Source organism: Bos grunniens, chromosome 3 (genome assembly GCF_055505025.1).
Source record: "Bos grunniens cultivar Pamir isolate PY7600 chromosome 3, Bosgru_T2T1.0, whole genome shotgun sequence".
In the NCBI taxonomy this organism is placed as follows: domain Eukaryota; kingdom Metazoa; phylum Chordata; class Mammalia; order Artiodactyla; family Bovidae; genus Bos; species Bos grunniens.
In genome coordinates, this window is record NC_141167.1 from 111351403 (window position 1) to 111366558 (window position 15156).

The 15156-nt window shown below is 38.7% G+C and overlaps 1 pseudogene; it reads left to right on the forward strand.

Annotated features, from left to right (window-relative positions):
* The first annotated feature begins 14087 nt into the window (after nucleotides 1-14087).
* On the forward strand, nucleotides 14088-14822 carry LOC147376812 (GTP-binding nuclear protein Ran-like; annotated as a pseudogene).
* The last annotated feature ends 334 nt before the right edge of the window (nucleotides 14823-15156 follow it).

The window sequence follows — 15156 nt, forward strand, 5'->3', positions numbered from 1 at the left end:
TGATGTATGGAACAGTCTTATGGAATCTGTGGGAGAGGGAGAGGGTGGGAAGATTTGGGAGAATGGCATTGAAACATGTAAAATATCATGTATGAAACGAGATGCCGGTCCAGGTTCAATGCACGATACTGGATGCTTGGGGCTAGTGCACTGGGACGACCCAGAGGGATGGTATGGGGAGGGAGGAGGGTTCAGGATGGGGAGCACATGTATACCTGTGATGGATTCATTTTGATATTTGGCAAAACTAATACAATTATGTAAAGTTTAAAAATAAAATAAAATTAAAAAAAAAAAAGGGTAAAGAAACGTTTCTCAAAATTTTAGAGAAAATGTTTCCTTCTGTCAAAAGAAACTATGTGTGAAATATGCAACAAAAATGATATTCCAGCAAAGGATTATCCCCTAAAGTGATATCCCCTAAAAGGGTTATAAAGATGAAATAAAGAAATTTCCTGAACTCTGAAGGCTAATATTCAAATATTAAGAATTCTAGTATTAATTTCTACACAGACTATTTTAAATCCATTAGAGATAATAGTATAGTCTCAATTAGAGAAATGATTCCATATTGCCATTTTTCATTTTCTTTATAATATTCCAGCATTGAAATTTTTGAAAGAAGAACTTAAGTAATATTGTATGGATCAAGATATCATCTTAAGAGGTAGCAAAAACTTGTGGTAAAAGTGATAGTAATTTATATGATGAAATTTAAATATTTTGTAACATACTATGTGATAGAGATAATTTATTAATTTGACATTACTTTTGAACATAATAGCTAAAATTTATAGCTCATTTTTAAATTTTGCTTTAAATATTTTCCTATCAGTTTCAGTTGGTAGTAACTCAGAACAGCAAATTTTCTACAAATTGAAATTAATAAAAGCTACTTGAAAGTGAAGTCACTCAGTCGTGTCCAACTCTTTGCGACCCCGTGGACTGTAGCCCACCAGGCTCCTCCACCCATGGGATTCTCCAGGCAAGAATACTGGTGTGGCTTGCCATTTCCTTCTCCAGGGGATCTTCCCGACCCAGGGATCGAACCCAGGTTTCCCGCATTGCAGGCAGACGCTTTAACCTCTGAGCCACCAGTGAAGTCCATTGACCAAAGCTACCTAAGTACTACAATAACTCAAGAAAAATGATCTAATTTGGCATTGCTTTTAATGTGAAAGTATTATGTGAAATAGCTGTGAAAAGAAGACAAGTGAAAAGCAAAGCAGAAAGGAAAGATACACCCATTTGAATGCAGAGTTCCAAAGAATAGCAAGGAGAGATAAGAAAGCCTTCCTCAGCAATCAATGCAAAGAAATAGAAGAAAACAATAGAATGGGAAAGACTAGAGATCTCTTCAAGAAAATTAGAAATATCATAGGAATATTTCATGCAAAGATGGGCTCAATAAAGGACAGAAATTGTATGGCCCTAACAGAAGCAGAAGATATTAAGAAGAGGTGGCAAGAGTACCCAGAACTATACAAAAAAGGTCTTCACGACCCAGATAATCACGATGGTGTGATCACTCACCTAGAGCTAGACATCCTGGAATGTGAAGTTAAGTGGGCCTTAGGAAGCATCATTACGAACAAAGCTAGTGGAGGTGATGGAATTCCAGTTGAGCTATTGCAAATCCTAAAAGATGATGCTGTGAAAGGGCTGCACTCAATATGTCAGCAAATTTGGAAAACTCAGCGGTGGCCACAGGACTGGAAAAGGTGAGTTTTCATTCCAATCCCAAAGAAAGGCAATGTCAAAGAATGCTCAAACTACCGCACAGTTGCACTCATCTCACACGCTAGTAAAGTAATGCTCAAAATTCTCCAAGCCAGGCTTCAGCAATATGTGAACCGTGAACTTACAGATGTTCAAGCTGGTTTTAGAAAAGGCAGAGAAACCAGAGATCAAATTGCCAATATCTGCTGGATCATTGAAAAAGCAAAAGAGTTTCAGAAAAACATCTATTTCTGCTTTATTGACTATACCAAAGCCTTTGACTGTGTGGATCACAATAAACTGTGGAAAATTCTGAAAGAGATGGGAATACCAGACCACCTGATCTGCCTCTTGAGAAATCTGTATGCAGGTCAGGAAGCAACATTAGAACTGAACGTGAAACAACAGATTGGCTCCAAATAGGAAAAGGAGTGTGTTAAGGCTGTATATTGTCACCCTGCTTATTTAATTTATATGCAGAGTACATCCTGAGAAATGCTGGGCTGGAGGAAGCAGAAGCTGGAATCAAGATTGCCGGGAGAAATATAAACAACCTCAGATATGCAGATGACATCACCCTTATGGCATAAAGTGAAGAAGAACTAAAGAGCCTCTTGAAAGTGAAAGAGAGTGAAGAAGTTGGCTTAAAGCTCAATATTCAGAAAACTAAGATCATGGCATCCTGTCCCATCACTTCATGGCAAATAGATGGGGAAACAGTGGCTGAATTTATTTTGGGGAGCTCCAAAATCACTTCAGATGGTGATTGGATCCATGAAATTAAAAGACGCTTACTCCTTGGAAGGAAAGTTATGACCAACCTAGACAGCGTATTCAAAAGCAAAGACATTACTTTGCCAACAAAGGTCCGTCTAATCAAGGCCATGGTTTTCCAGTAGTAATGTATGGATGTCAGCTGCTGCTGCTGCTAAGTTGCTTCAGTCGTGTCCAACTCTGTGCAACCCCATAGACTGCAGCCCACCAGGACCCCTGTCCCTGGGATTCTCCAGATAAGAACATTGGAGAGGGTAGCCATTTCCTTCTCCAATGCATGAAAGTGAAAAGGGAAAGTGAAGTCGCTCAGTCGTGTTCAACTCTTAGCGACCCCATGGACTGAAGCCTGCCAGGCTCCTCCATCCATGGGATTTTCCAGACAAGAGTACTGGAGTGGGGTGCCATTGCCTTCTCTGATGGATGTGAAAGTTGGACTATAAAAAAAGCTGAGCGTCGAAGAGTTGATGCTTTTGAACTGTGTTGTTGGAGAAGACTCTTGAGAGTCCTTTGGACTGCAAGGAGATCCAACCAGTCCATCCTAAAGGAGATCAGTCCTGGGTGTTCATTGGAAGGACTGATGTTGAAGCTGAAACTCCAATACTTTGGCCACCTGATGTGAAGAGCTGACTCATTTTAAAAGACCCTGATGCTGGGAAAGATTGAGGGCAGGAGGAGAAGGGGATGACAGAGGATGAGATGGTTGGATGACATCAATGACTCAGTGGACATGAGTTTGGGTAAACTCCAGGAGTTGGTGATGGACAGGGAGGTCTGGCATGCTGCAGTTCATGGGGTCGCAAAGAGTCGGACACGACTGAGTGATTGAACTGAACCAAAGTGATTATGTGAAAATATTGATAGAAGATATAATTAGTATTTTTTCTGAAATGAAGGCAATAAAAATTAATTTTTTGAAATAAATATATATTTTCTGAATTCTGCATCTCTTTCACTTCTTTAAAAAATTTTTTTTTACTTTTTAATCAAAGGATAATTGCTTTTCAGAATTTCATTGTTTTCTGTCAAACCTCAACATGTATCAACCATACGTATACATATATCCCCTCACTTTTGAACCTCCCTCCGATCTCCCTCCCCACTCCACCCCTCTAGGTTGATACAGAGCCCCTGGTTGAGTTTCCTGAGCCATATTCCTGTGGAATCCATATTGCTATGGAATTTCCACAACAAATTCCCGTTGGCTAACTATTTTGCCTATGGTAATATAAGATTCCATGTTACTCTTTCCATGCATCTCATCCTCTGCTCCCTTCTCCCCATGTCCATAAGTCTATTCTCTATGTCTGTTTCTCCATTGCTTCCCTGTAGATAAGTTCTTCAGTACCATTTCTCTAGATTCCGTATATATGCGTTAGAATACGATATTTATCTTTCTTTTTCTGACTTACTTCACTCTGTATAATAGGTTCTAGGTTCATTCACCTCATTAGAACTGACTCAAAGGCATTCCTTTTTATGGCTGAGTAATAGTCCATTGTGTATATGTACCACAGCTTCTTTATCCATTCATCTGTCGATGGACATCTAGATTGCTGCCATGTTCTAGTTATTGTAAATAGTGCTGCAATGAACAATGGGATATATGTGTCTTTTTCAATTTTGGTTTCCTCAGGGTATATGCATAGGAGTTGGATTGCTGGGTCATATGGTAGTTTTATTCCCAGATTTTTACGGAATCTCTATACTGCCTTCTGTAGTGGCTGTATCAATTTACATTCCCACCAACAGTGCAAGAGCATTCCATTTTCTCCACACTCTCTCCAGCATTTACTGTTTGTAGACTTCTTGATGATGGCCATTCTGACTGGTATGAGGTGATACCTCATTGTAGTTTTGATTTGCATTTCTCTAATAATGAGCAGTATTGAGCACCTTTTCATGTGTTTGTTAGCCATCTGTATATCTTCTTTGGAGAAATGTCTGTTTAGGTCTTTTCCCCACTTTTTGATTGGGTTTGTTTTTCTGGTATTGATTTGTATAGGCTGCTTGTATATTTTGAAAATTAATCCTTTGTCAGTTGATTCATGTGCTATTATTTTCTCCCCTTCTGAGGGTTGTCTTTTCACCTTGCTTATAGTTTCCTTTGGTGTGCAAAAGCTTTTAAGTTTAATCAGGTCCCACTTGTTCACTTTTGTTTTTATTTCCATGACTCTAGGAGGTGGGTCATAGAGGATCTTGCTTTGATTTTTGTCATCAAGTGTTCTACCTATGTTTTCCTGTTTTATAGTTTCTGGTCTTACATTTAGGTCTTTAATCCATTTTGAGTTTATCTCTGTGTGTGGTGTTAGGAAGTGTTTTAATTTCATTCTTTTACATGTAGCTGTCCAGTTTTTCCCAGCACCATTTATTGAAGAGGCTGTCTTTGCCCCATTGTATAGTCTTGCCTCCTTTGTCAAAAATAAGGTACCCATAGGTGCATGGGTTTATTTCTGGGCTTTCTATCTTGTTCCATTGGTCTATAATTCTGTTTTTGTTCCAGTACCATACTATCTTCATGACTGTAGCTTTGTAGTATAATCTGAAGTCAGGAAGGTTGATTCCTCCAGTTCCAATCTTCTTTCTCAAGACTGCTTTGGCTATTTGGGGTCTTTTATGTTTCCATATGAATTGTGAATTTTTTTGTTCAGGTTCTGTGAAAAATGCCATTGGTAATTTGATAGGGATCACATTGAATCTGAAGATTGGTTTGGTAGTGTAGTCATTTTCACTATATTGATTCTTCCTACCCAGGAACATGGAATATCTCTCCATATGTTTATGTCATCTGATTTCTTTCATTCAGTTCAGTTCAGTTCAGTCACTCAGTCATGTCCGACTCTTTGCGATCCCATGAATCGTAGCATGCCAGACCTCCCTGTCCATCACCAACTCCCGGAGTTCACCCAGACTCACATCCATCGAGTCAGTGATGCCATCCAGCCATCTCATCCTCTGTTGTCCCCTTCTCCTCCTGCCCCCAATCCTCCCAGCATCAGACTCTTTTCCAAGGAGTCAACTCTTCACATGAGGTGGCCCAAGTACTGGAGTTTCAGCTTTAGCATCACTCCTTCCAAAGAAATCCCAGGGCTGATCTCCTTCAGAATGGACTGGTTGGATCTCCTTGCAGTCCAAGGAACTCTCAAGAGTCTTCTCCAACACCACAGTTCAACAGCATCAATCCTTCGATGCTCAGCCTTCTTCACAGTCCAACTCTCATATCCATACATGACCACAGGAAAATCCATAGCCTTAACTAGATGGACCTTTGTTGGCAAAGTAATGTCTCTGCTTTTGAATATGCTGTCTAGGTTGGTCATAACTTTCCTTCCAAGGAGTAAGCGTCTTTTAATTTCATGGCTGCAGTCACCATCTGCAGTGATTCTGGAGCCCAAAAAAATAAAGTCTGACACTGTTTCCCCATCTATTTGCCATGAAATCATGGGACCAGATGCCATGATCTTCGTTTTCTGAATGTTGAGCTTTAAGCCAACTTTTTCACTCTCCTCTTTCACTTTCATCAAGAGGCTTTTGAGTTCCTCTTCACTTTCTGCCATAAGGGTGGTGTCATCTGCATATCTGAGGTTATTGATATTTCTCCTGGCAATCTTGATTCCAGCTTATGTTTCTTCCAGTCCAGTGTTTCTCATGATGTACTCTGCATGTAAGTTAAATAAACAGGGTGACAATATACAACCTTAACGTACTCCTTTTCCTATTTGGAATCAGTCTGTTGTTCCATGTCCAGTTCTAACTGTTGCTTCCTGATCTGCATACAGATTTCTCAAGAGGCAGATCAGGTGGTCTGGTATTCCCAACTCTTTCAGAATTTTCCACAGTTTATTGTGATCCACACAGTCAAAGGCTTTGGCATAGTCAATAAAGTAGAAATAGATGTTTTTCTGGAACTCTCTTGCTTTTTCCATGATCCAGCGGATGTTGGCAATTTGATCTCTGGTTCCTCTGGCTTTTCTAAAACCAGCTTGAACATCTGTAAATTCACAGTTCACATATTGCTGAAGCCTGGCTTGGAGAATGATTTCTTTCATTAGTGTCTTATAATTTTCTGCATACAGTTCTTTTGTCTCCTTAGGTAAGTTTACTCCTAGGCAATTAATTCTTTTTGTTGCAATGGTAAAAGTGATTGATTCCTTAATTTCTCCTTCTGATTTTTCATTATTAGTATATAGAAATGCAAGTGATTTCTGTGTATTGATTTTGTATCCTGCATCTTTGCTAAATTCACTGCTTAGCTCTAGTAATTTTCTGATACTATCTTTAGGGTTTTGCATGTGCAGTATCATGTCATCTCCAAACAATGAGAGCTTTACTTCTTCTTTTCTGGAATAAGAGGAATCTGGATTCCTCTTATTTCTTTTTCTTCTCTGGTAGCTGTAGCTAGTACTTCCAGAGCTATGTTTAATAATGGTGGTGAAAGTGGAAACCCTTGTCTTGTTTCTGATCTTAGGGCAAATTCTTTCAGTTTTTCACCATTGAGAATAATGTTTGCCGTAGGCTTATCATATATGGCCTTTACTATGTTGAGGTAGGTTCCTTCTATGCCTATTTTTTGAAGTTTTAATCATAAATGGGTGTTGAATTTTGTCAAAGGCTTTTTCTGCATCTATTGAGATTATCATACGGTTTTTATCCTTCAATATGTTAATATGGTGTATCACATTGATTGATTGCATATATTGAAGAATCCTTGCATCCCTGAGGAAACCCAACTTGATCATGGTGTATGAGCTTTTTGATGTGTTGTTGAATTCTGTTTGCTAAAATTTTGTTGAGAATTTTTGCATCTATGTTCATCAGTGACATTGGCCTGTAGTTTTCTTTATTTTTGTTGTCTTTGTCTGGTTTTAGTACCAGGGTGACGGTAACCTTATAGAATGAGTTTGGAAGTGTTCCTTCCTGTGCAATGTTTTGAAGGTGTTTTAGAAGGATAGACATTACCTCTTCTCTAAATAAATGTTTGATAGAATTCTCCAGTGAAGCCATCTGGCCCTAGGTTTTTTTTGGGGGGGAGTGGGGATTGGGAAGATTTTTTATCACAGTGTCAGTTTCAGTGCTTGTAGTTGAGTTGTTCATAATTTCTATTTCTTCCTGGTTCATTCTTGGAAGATGGAACTTTCTAAGAATCTGTCCATTTCTTCCATGTTATCCATCTTATTGCCATATAGTTGTTCATAATAGTCTCTTATAATCCTTTGTATTTCTGCATTGTCTGTTGTAACCTCTCCTTTTTCATTTCTAATTCTGTTGATTTGATTCTTCTCTCTTTTTCTTGATGAGTCTGGCTAAAGGTTTGTCAATTTTGTTTATCTTCTCAAAGAACCAGCTTTGAGTTTTATTAATCTTTACTATTGTTTCTTTCATTTCTTTTTCATTTATTTCTGTTCAGATCTTTATGATTTCTTTCCTTCTAACTTTGGGGTTTTTTGTTCTTTTTCCAGTTGTTTTAGGTGTAAAGTTAGGCTGTCTATTCCATGTTTTTCTTGTTTCTTGAGGTAGGATTGCATTGCTATAAGCTTCCCTCTTAGAACTTCTTTTGCTGCATCCCATAGGTTTTGAGTTGTCGTGTTTTCATTGTCATTTGTTTCTAGAAAATTTTTGACTTCCCTTTTGATTTCTTCAGTAACCTGTTAGTTATTTAGAAACATATTGTTCAATCTCCATGTGTTTGTGTTTCTTACAGTTTTTTTTCTTGTAATTGATATCTAGTCTCATAGCGTTGTGGTTGGAGAAGATGCTCGATACAATTTCAATTTTCTTAAATTTACTGAGGTTTGATTTGTGACCCAAGATGTGGTCTATCCTGGAGAAGGTCCCACGAGCACTTGAGAAGAAGGTATATTCTTCTGCATTTGGATGAAATGTCCTGAAGACATCAATGAGATCCATATCATCTAATGTATCATTTAAGACTTGTGTTTCCTTTGTAATTTTCCATTTTGATGATCTGTTCACTGATGTTAAAAATCTTCTACTATTACTGTAAGTTTCTCCCTTATGTATATTAGTGCTTGTCTTATGTATTGAGGTACTCCTGTGTGGGTGCATAGATATTTACAATTGTTATGTCTTCCTCTTGGATTTATCCCTTGACCATTATGTAGTGTCCTTCCTTATCTCTTGTAATCTTCTTTAAGGTCTATTTTGTCTGATATGAGGATTGCTACTCCAGCTTTCTTTTGCTTCCCATTTGCATGGAATATATTTTCCATCCTCTCACTTTCAGCCTATATGTGTCTTTAGGTCCAAAGTAGGTTTCTTGTAGACAGCATATATATGAGTCTTGTTTTTGTATCCATTCAGCCAGTCTGTGTCTTTTGGTTGGAGCTTTTAATCCATTTGCATTTAAAGTAATTATTGATATATATTTCCTATTGCCATTTCCTTAATTGTTTGGGGTTGATTTTGTCAATCTTTTTCTTCTCTTGTATTTCTTGACTATGTAAGTCCCTTTAACTTTTGTTGTAAAGCTGGTTTGGTGGTACTGAATTCTCTTAACTTTTGCTTGTCTGAAAAGCTTTTTATTTCTCCATCAATTTTGAATGAGATCCTTGCCGGTTAGAGTAATCTTGGTTGTAGATTTTTCCCTTTCAATACTTTAAATATATCCTGCCATTCCCTTCTGGCCTGCAGAGTTTCTGCTGAAAGATCAGCTATTAAGTGTATGGGATTTCCCTTGTAGGTTACTTGCTACTTTTCTCTTGCTGCTTTTAATATTCTTTTTTTGTGTTTAGTCTTTGTTAGTTTGATTAATATGTGTGGCGTGTTTCTCCTTGGGTTTATCCTATATGGGACTCTTTGCAGCTTTTTGAATTTTCCTCTTCCATGTTGGGGAAATTTTCCACTATAATCTCTTAAAATTTTTTCTCATACCCTTTCTTTTTCTCTTCTTCTTCTGGGATCCTATAATTTGAATGCAGGTGTGTTTGATATTGTCCCAGAGGTCTCTGAGACTATCCTCAGTTCTTTTCATTCTTTTTACTTTATTCTGCTCTTCAGCAGTTATTTCCACCATTTTATCTTCTGGCTCACTGATTCGTTCTTCTGCTTCAGATATTCTGCTATTGATTCTTTCTAGAGTATTTTTAATTTCAATAATTGTGTTGTTTGTCTCTGTATGTTTATTCTTTAATTCTTTTAGGCTTTTAAAATTGATTCTTGCATTTTCTCCATTCTGTTTTCAAGGTTTTTGATCATCTTTACTATCATTATTCTGAATTCTTTTTCAGGTAGTTTGCCTATTTCCTCTTCATTTATTTGGATTTCAGTGTTTCTAGTTTTTTCTTTCATTTGTGTAATATTTCTCTGCCTTTTCATTATATATATACATATTTAAGTATATATTTTTAACTTATTGTGTTTGAGGTCTCCTTTCCCCAGGCTTGACGGTTGAATTCTTTCTTCTTTTTGTTTTCTGCCCTCCTACAGTTGATTCGGGAGAAGGCAATGGCACCCCACTCCAGTACTCTTGCCTGGAAAATCCCATGGACAGAGGAGCCTGGTAGGCTTCAGTCCATGGGGTCACTAAGAGTCCAGCACGACTGAAGCAACTTAGCAGCAGCAGCAGCAAGGTTGATCCAGTGATTTGCATAAGCTTCATATACGGTGAGATTTGTACTGAGGTTTTGTTTGTTTGTTTGTTTGTTTTTCCTCTGATGGACAAGGCTGAGTGTCGTGGTAATCCTGTCTACAGATGGTTGGGTTGTATTTTTGTTTTGTTTGTTGTTTAGATGAGGCATCCTGAACAGCATGCTACTGGTGGTTGCTGGGTCTTGTATTCAAGTGGTTTCCTTTGTGTGAGTTCTCACTATTTGATACTCCCTAGAGTTAGTTCTCTATGGTTAATCTATATATTTTATATATATGTGGGCATTGTTTTGTTCTTTTCCATGACGCACATATTAGGAGCATATGTATACCTATGGCTGATTCATGAGCAGAAAACAACAAAATTCTATAAAGCAACTATCCTTCAAATAAAAACATATATTAAAAAAAGTTATGACTAAGGTATCCAACTTTTTAGCTAGGGTAGCACTTGGTTTCAAAAAGTTTTCTCAATCCCCATTTGATAATTTATGAAAAGCCCAATACCTGCTGCATGATTTCATTGAATTCTCAGAGGTTTATATTTTCATATTTACCTCTGGTTCCCATTGCAGTAGTTCAATTTATATATGGGTTCATGCCTCAAACACACTGCTCTATTCATGGCTTCCCCTGGAAAAGAGAATTCACTTTTATTCTGGTTTTTGTTTGTTTGTTTTCCTCTTTTTTTGGTTGCATAGATTACTTCTAGGATCCTATTAATAGTTCCCCAATCAGTGATTGAACCCTGGCACTTGGCAGTGAAAAATGTGGAATCCTAACCACTGCACAACCAGGGAATTCCCCGTTATTCTGCTTAAAGCTTCTCATAAATGGTATATATCAGATTTTACTAAAAGTTCAGGATGATGGGGAGAACTGTAGAGTATAAAAATCTTTGCAGAAATTCACACCTACAAATGAATGTTGGTCATTCCAGTCCTAAAAGTTATATTAGCCACACTCCTGTGAAGAGTGCTAAAGTTCAAGGCGTCTAAGTGAATCCACAGGATTCTCACCATCTTGTTGGTTCCTTTTCCCTCCCATCTTTCTCCCCATGGTTTCCTGTCTCATATCCACTCTCCCACCTTCCACCTCAAAACTGCTTTTATTTCTTTTCATTTTATAATGCTGAACAAAACTCTCTCTAGTCTTTTCTCTAAAGCTCAGTTCCTCAGGCCCTCATTGGCTGTACCAAAATCCATTACAGTGCTTGGCACAGGGGCTGGTGCCACAAAAGACCATCAGGGTCTCTCAAATTATTTTTAACAAGATCCAACCTCCTTTCCCTCAGAAAGAATCTGTAGTTTTAAATAGCAGTATTCTTTCCTCCTCTTTACCTTCTCCTCCTCCTCCCCCTTTCCCTTCCTTTCCCTCTCTCCTTCCTTCTTCTTCCCTTTCTCTTTCTCCTTCTCCTCCTTTTTCAGTTTCACAAAAAGTAGTTTCATAAGAGCATAAGAATATAGGCCTGTAACCCATCAGGACATAACATTACAGTGTGGTTGCTAGTGGTAGAGGCTATCTTTATTCAGAATTACACAATAACCAGACTGAAACATAGCTTTATTTTGAGTGAAACCTGCTTACACAGAAGAATAAAAGAAGTTAAAATGGAGGTACTAAAATGGAGATCTGAAAAACAGCTTTCATGGGCCAATCTAAATGGGGACTAGCCATCAGGAGGAGGACCCCTTACTCAAATGTTAGGATGCCCTGGTCTGGAGAAAACAGTGTAACTCTCATTTCCTCCCAGGGAACTGCTAGACATTAAGCCGAGAATGAAGGGGAGTCCAAATGCCTCAATTTACCATGTGACTCACACACCTGCCTATGGTGGACAAGAGCATCTTGGGTTGCATTAGGTCTTCCCCAGTCATCCACAGCACTTCTGGAAAAGGCAAGAACCAGCTACTTTGGCTTTCTGCTACCATTTCTGTCCTCAGCAACCCTCTTACTTGCCCTCAGACTAAAATCCTCCATTATTCTTGGTGCAGAGAGATTTCTGCAGATTTACTCCCCACCCCACCCCACCAGAATCTCCGTTTTCCTTCCCACCCTCAAGAACCAGAAGTTGGAGATTATTCAATAGTCCATGCAAGAGCTCCGAATGGCACTGTGTTTTGGGCTGCATGACTCTACTGCCCTGAGATCTCTCTGACTAGCTCAGGGAGAAGGGCAGATGCATCATCAAAAGGCTTACCAGTCACTTCTCAAACTTCATATACAAAAAGTCCAGAGTCCGGCATGCTACTTCCTAAATATTTCTCCCTCCCTTTTCTTTCTTTCTTTCTCATTACACCTAACGTCTCTCTTAGACTGTTGAAAAAATGCAGTAATTGGACTCTTGTGTCAAGTCTTGCTCTGATTCTTCCAATTGTTCACAGGAAGGTATGTGAAGGTATCCAAAATGTCGATTGGATCATGTCATTTTCATCCTTGAAAGTCTCCAGTGTCTTCTCTTCAGGGGAATTAGAATAGATTTTTTTTTTGACATGGTTAATACTCTCAATAATCTGGACCATGCATCTGGACCAGGCATTATCTCTTTAGCTTTCTATCACCTCCTCCCCCTGCTTACCATCCTATACTCCATGCTCTGGTCATACTAAACTACTTTCTGTTTCCCAAACACTATATGATCTTTTTAGGTCTTCATGCTTACTCTTCTCTTTGCCTGTAATAAACATCACAGTCACCTGTATTCCTTCTCTTCATTTGCTTCTCATCTTGGCTGTCACTTTCTACAGGAAACTTTTCCTGACCCCTTAAACTGGATTAAATCCTCCTTCCATGCATTTCCTTTATACTTTCAGTTTCCCCCATCATAGCATTCACTACACAATGCTATAATTACCAGTTTATTTGTCTTTCTTTCTGGGCTGTAAATTCTGTTCAAAGGACCTATGTCGTTTCTCTCCTTTACCTCTCCAAAGCTTTGTAGAGTACCCAGCACACAGAGAGGGCTCAGCAAATCTTTATTAAACCAATCATTCAATCAATGAAACATACGGAGAGAGTAAGAGGACGAGCAGTCAAGAGTAGTCAAAAAAGTAGATAGAGATGGGAGAGGGGAGATGAAGGAGTTGTCAGCCACATGGAATACTTGCAGAATTGCTGATGGTTCGTTGCACCTACTTTGAAATGAATCATTTATTGATGTATCTTGAACAAGCAATGAATGATGTTCCAGTTACCTGTGGGGTCTGGTGGTTTAACTGCTTTATCCTCTCCTCCTTACCTTCCCATCTATCCTTATGATAAGCTTCTATTAACTGTGGTGACCTGGACATATTTCTATTCTGAAAGTCTGACAAAGTGTCACTACTACTAAAGTCAAAGAAAAGTAATGCCACCCCTGGACTCCCCCAAACACTTAATTCAGTATTTCCTATATGCCTTATATACACTTATGACAGCACAACCTGGATATAACAGTTGCATAAAAGGCTGTCCTTCTCATAAAGGAGCTTATAGTTGAAAAGGCAGTTCATCCAAAATCAAGTATTAATAAGTAGTATTCAATTAAGGGCAAATTAAGAGAAAAAGGCAAAAAAAGAAAAAGATTTAGACTTAGAAGAAGATGAACTCAGTGTGACATGAGGCTTCAAAGAAAGCTCCATGAAAGAGGTGATATTGAAAGAAAGTCTGAAATAATTGAATTACTTACATAGACCTGATAAGGGGACGACAGAGGACAAGATGGTTAGATGGCATCACTGACTCAATGGACGTGAGTTTGAGTAAACTCCTGGAGATAGTGAAGGACAGGGAAGCCTAGTGTGCTGCAGTCCATGGGGTCACAGAGAGTCGACATGACTGAGTGACTGAAACTGAACTGAACTTAATGCTTATTCTCTTCCGATAGGAATTAATGTATTATTCTCATAAGCATGCTATTTGTCTTGTGTGTGTATGTGCTCAGACAGAGCTCTCCTCACTCCCCTGCCACAGAGGCCATGAGGTTGCAGAGACCAGAGCTGTGTAACATTGAGATGTCTACCCAAGAACTCCAAGTTCAGTTCAAATTTGTATTGGTTGGTGATAGTGGTACTGGAAACACTACATTCTTGAAATGTCATCTGACTGGTGAATTTGAGAAGTATGTAGCCATGTTGTGTGTTGAGGTCCATCCTCTTGTGTTCCAGATCAGCAGAGGACCTGTTATGTTCAAAGCATGGGATAGAGCTGATCAGGAGAAATTTGGTGGACTGGGAGATGGCTATTATATACAAGTTCAGTGTTTCATTATAATGTTTGATGTAACATCAAGATTTGCTTAGAAGAATGTGCCTAACTGGCATAAAAATCTGGTACCAGTATGTGAGAATACTGCTATTGTGTTGTATGACAACAAGGTGAATATTAAAGACGGAAAGGTTAAGGCAAAATCTTCCACCAAAAGGAGCCTCTTCAGTATTATGACATTGCTGCCAAAGGTAACTACAATTTTGAAAAACCCTTCCTCTGGCTTGCTAGAAAGCTGATCAGAGACCCTAACTTGGAGCTTGTTGCCACACCTGCTCTCGCCCCCACCAGAAATGGTCATGGACCCAGCCCTGGCAGCACAGTACGAGCATGATTTGGAGGCTGCTCAGACGACTGCTCTCCCGGATGAAGATGATGACCTGTGAGAAAGTGAAGCTGGGGCCCAGCGTCAGAGTCTAGTTCACAGGCAGCTGTTCTGTGATGTCAGTGGTGCAGCGTGTTTGCCACTTTATTATATAGCTAAGCAGGACATGTGCTTAATCTTTGGATGCTGAAGCAGATGGATGGACTTCAGAGTGAACGTGGCAGTTAAAAAAAATACCTTCATTTATTTTGGGCCTGCATATTTAGGTGTTGGGATCACAGTTGTTTTCTCCTTGAGTTTCAAATATAACACTGCCATAGCCACATGACAATATTGAGGGGTTGAATCTTGTTAGTTACTGTCATTCCCATTCCTTTTCATTTAGAATAAGAATAAACTTGTATTTTGAATAAATGAAAAGAATGCTATATGTATTATGCCACAAACACTTAGCATCTAAAACTCCTTATCAATATAAACAAGCAGAAGGG